The following is a 4309-nucleotide window of genomic DNA, read 5'->3' as shown; positions in this document are numbered from 1 at the left end:
TTACTGTCTCGTGGCCTCCTGTACTAATTTCAAATATTAATAAATCCAGTATGGTAGTTAATTTATTTCTGTTGCTGTGGGGCATAGGAGCCTCAGTCAGAGACTGACACCCCGCTGTGCAAGGCGCTGTACTAACAGAACAAAAAGTCCCTGCCCCAAAGAGCTTCCAGTAATGCAGGAGAAACTGGAAAGTGAAATTGGTTAGGAACAAAAGTGAAGCTGACTGGAGTTTTTTAATTTGAGTGGAGAGCAAGGCAAAAAGTTATGACCAAGAATTGTAAAGCATGAAAAAACTTTAATGGCCCCATTACTGTGTTATCTGAGCATCACACAATCTTTATGAATTTATCCTCATGCAGCCCTGGAGGCAAGGCAGTGCTGTTATCCCCACTGTATGGGCAAGGAACAGATCCTCTAAGGGACTCGGGCATGCCTACACCTCCCTTTTAGGACCTTGCCATCCGGTGGAATTCATAGCGCTGTATTAGCCACCCAGGCACACCATGCATGGTGAGAGTTAGGCATGGCAGAGAAGCCACCTAGGCTAGCCTGTAGGAAATGCCAAGGAAGAGGGTGGTAGTGGGGGGGAATCTCCCCATCTCTTTTGTTGAGCCTGTTCCATTTTGTATAAATAATTAGTCGCTACCAGGACTTGAAGCTGGGTCTCCGGAATCCCAGGTGAGCTCCTGACCCAGAGGGCTGTTGGGCGCTTTGGGGGACTTGCTTAATCTCTCCTGTTTTGAAGCTGCTCCACTTCGTATAGATAGTTCAGTTCAGGTCTCTGCTGCTTCTTCATGCCAAGGTAAATGCCCTAAACACCAAGCTATAGAGGCAGTCTCGCTTGCTGTGTGGCCCAATGAATATTTAATACAAAGTGGAACAGCTTCAACATATAGAATCATAGAATATCAGAGTTGGAAGGGACCTCAGGAGATCATCTAGTCCAACCCCCTGCTCAAAGCAGGCACAATCCCCAATTTTTTTTGCCCGAGATCCCTAAATGGCCCCCTCAAGGATTGAACTCACAACCCTAGATTTAGCAGGCCAATGCTCAAACCACTGAGCTATCCCTCCCCCAACATGGAAGCTTCCCTATCCCAGAATACCCCAGGGTGCACCCCAACCAGTTGGAAGACCTGGGTTCTAGTCCTTGCTTCAAATTGTGGCTATTTGAATATAGGCGATTTTGAATAGTGTCCTAACCTCTGGGCTACTAGGTCATGTAGGTAGGGCCCACCCCAAGCTATCTTTTGTGGGGGTTAGACACATGTATCGCAGCAGCCAAGCTGCCAGCTCATGGCAAGGTACCCATGTCTCACGAACACTGACAAACACATCGCTGAACTCATGCTGACTTACCTGTGTTTTAGTGTTGTTAAAACAGGTATTAAAATTCAAAGCATTTAGATGTTATTGAATGTGTGTGAGTTGCTGCCTGCATTAATCTCACTTATAGCATCTGTATCCCATATTGTAAGGTAATGTTTAAGTATTTGTATTGTGAGCCTCTGTGACAGTGTAAATCACTGGACAAGAGCCATTAACTCGTGCAGTGGTTTTCAATCTTTTTTCATTTGCGGACCCCTAAAAAGTTTCTAATGGAGGTGTGGACGACCTTTGGAAATCTTAGACATAGTCTGTGGACCACAGTTTGAAAACCACTCAACTAGCATAAAGTGCTGGTCTCCAACAAAAGTTGTTACCTCCTGGCCAACGGGGAAGGCCCGTCAACCCCAGGCAGACCATTGTGGAACATTAAAGAGGACAAAAGACTTTGTTGTTCTGCTCTTCCCTCCAGTGAAGATGAGTCAAGCAAGTGGATTCCTCCCATCAGCTGAGTTTGCAACTCAGAGCACAGGGGTTTTAAGTCCCCCCCGCCAACAAGAAGGAAGTGTATCTCTGTGCTGCTTGGACTCTGGGGGGAAAGATTTTTCTAGACATAGGGAAGAGATCCCCACTGCTTGGCCTGGGTTAGCCCTAAAGGTCATATAGAGCTTGCTTATAGAAGTTTCTATTAATTTTTGAAACAAGATGGTAACTCATTCGTGTATGTTTGTTCACCTGCTTTAACCTTGTAAATAATTCCCTTGTATCCTTTTCCTAGATAATAAATCTATAATAAAAGTTTACTATAGGACTGGCTACAAGCATTGTCTTTGGTGTCTAAAGTGCAATTGAGCTGGGATAAGAGACTGGTCTTTTAGGACTGGGAGTAACCTGAATACTGATGTAATTCTTGGTGTAAGGGGCCAGCTATCACAAAGGCCGTCTCACTGGGATGCAACAGACTGGGATACCCAAGGGGGCTCTGTAACGCCATGTTAAGGCTGTTACAGTGCCTTAAATGTTTACATTTACTAGTTGGCTGGTGAACTCTAAGTATAGGACTCACAGCCACTTTGGGGTCTGTGCCCTGGTTCGTTGCTCTTGAGCTGCTGGAGGCCATCAGAACGAGGTGGAAGACCTGGGTTCAAGGTCTTGCTTCAAATTGTGCATGGAGATTTGAAAACAGGGCTCTGATCTCCCAGCTGAGTGCCCTAACCTCGGGGCGTTGGGGTATAATGGTATGTGTAGGTAGGTCCTATCCCAAGCTATTGTTTGTGGGGGCTAGGCATGCTCTAAGAATGCCTGCCTGCATCACGATGAGCTAGGCCAGGGGACACCTAGTTTGAGAATCTTGCCATGGCTTGGGGTGCTGAGCTAGTCAGTGCCATCGGGATTTAGGCAGCTTTGCAAATGCTCACCAGTGGAAACTTAGGCACCTAGGGGATTTAGGTGCCTATATCATTAGGTGGCAGCTGAGCAGGGATTTGGAGGAGTTCGGTGGCCCCTAAGTTCCTTTGTGAATCTAGGCTAGTTCCTCAAGAAGCTGAGGTGAGTTGCCCAAGGTCATGTCAGGAAGGCTGTGATGCCGCAGAGAATTGCACTCAGGCGCTTATCCCAGGTTAGTGACCTAATCTCCAGATCATCCATTCTCAGTCTAAAATGGGGGGGGGCAGGGGGTAGTTGTCTTATGTTTATAACTTAAAGGTCAAATTAAAAAAATAAATTTGAAACTTGGGCTAAGATGCACAAAGGCTGATCCAATAAAATAAGGCAAAATCGCTTAGAGTGTCACAGGAAACTTTTTTAACAGCATGACCAATTAACCTGCAGAACTCACTGCCACAAGATAATAGGGAGCAAAGTGTTTAGTGTTACTAAAAGATTAGCCACTTATGGGACCAACACTATCCGCTGTTCCATTTGATTATAAAAGACGTAAACCAAATCATCTCAGCATGGTGAGAGAACTGCACTCATGAGTCTCCCCCCGTGGGGGCGGAAGGACTATTGCCCAAGTGCTATTATTGGATAAAAGTTCATTAAGGGATGGGTTGATACTGTGCCACTGTGAATGGTGGGACACCAGACCAGTTCAGACCACTGGTAGCATTAGGATGTAGCAAATCTTTGGGATCGTCTCTGCTTTTAAGCCACCTGCCTCCTGACTTGTCTTGCTGACGATTTAGGCTTGAACGACACTGAACAGCATGTGTACGTGGGATGTTATCACAGACCCCGCGAGGGGGTTAACTGCGGGGCACCTGCCTCGCCCTTCTGGACAAGCCAGCTGGGGAGATGTGCAGCGATGAAAGGGCTGGTGATAAATAACCCCGGTGAGAGGATGGAGCTTTGCAAACCCACCCTCCGCCCCAGATGGAAATGAGCACTTTGTTTAATGCTCAAGCAAGACCGTCACGCTACACGCCATCTCATTTTCCGACTTGCAAGTGACAGTCTGTGGTGAGGTTCCCAGGCAGCAAGGACAGCAGGGACGTGCAGACCTGAGGGGGCTGTAATTGATCGTGGGCCGGAGCCTTGTCCAGGACACTCCAAAGCAGAACATGTGACCCCAGCAAAATGAGCTGCGCGAACAGTAGCTCTCTCCACGGAGAAGGCTTCTTGGCCAGTAATGCCTAGCCGCTCCCTAGGGCGAGCAGGAAAAGCCACGGGCAGCAGAAGCAGAGCTGCCCAGATCTGGGCAATCCAGGCAGCAGCAGCAGGGGGAGGATCTGGGACACACCTGTGGGAGTGAAGGGGTTCAGTTGTGGAGTCCTCCACACTGGCACTGAGCCGGTCTCCCCCAGGCTTTCCCTCCCTTCGGGGCAGGCTGGTGGGCCCCACGCTGGGACTCTGTCAATGTTTTCCTCCCCAAAGATGAGCAATGCTGCGGGCGTGACACACAGGGGCCTTTGAGGACACCAGGAAACTAAAGCCTTTGTGGGTTTAATTTTTTTTTTTAAACAAAACAAGAGGAAGCCTAAAT

Source organism: Chelonia mydas, chromosome 20, assembly GCF_015237465.2.
Source record: "Chelonia mydas isolate rCheMyd1 chromosome 20, rCheMyd1.pri.v2, whole genome shotgun sequence".
In the NCBI taxonomy this organism is placed as follows: domain Eukaryota; kingdom Metazoa; phylum Chordata; order Testudines; family Cheloniidae; genus Chelonia; species Chelonia mydas.
The sequence above is the reverse complement of the archived record's forward strand: the minus strand, read 5'-3'. Positions refer to the sequence as shown.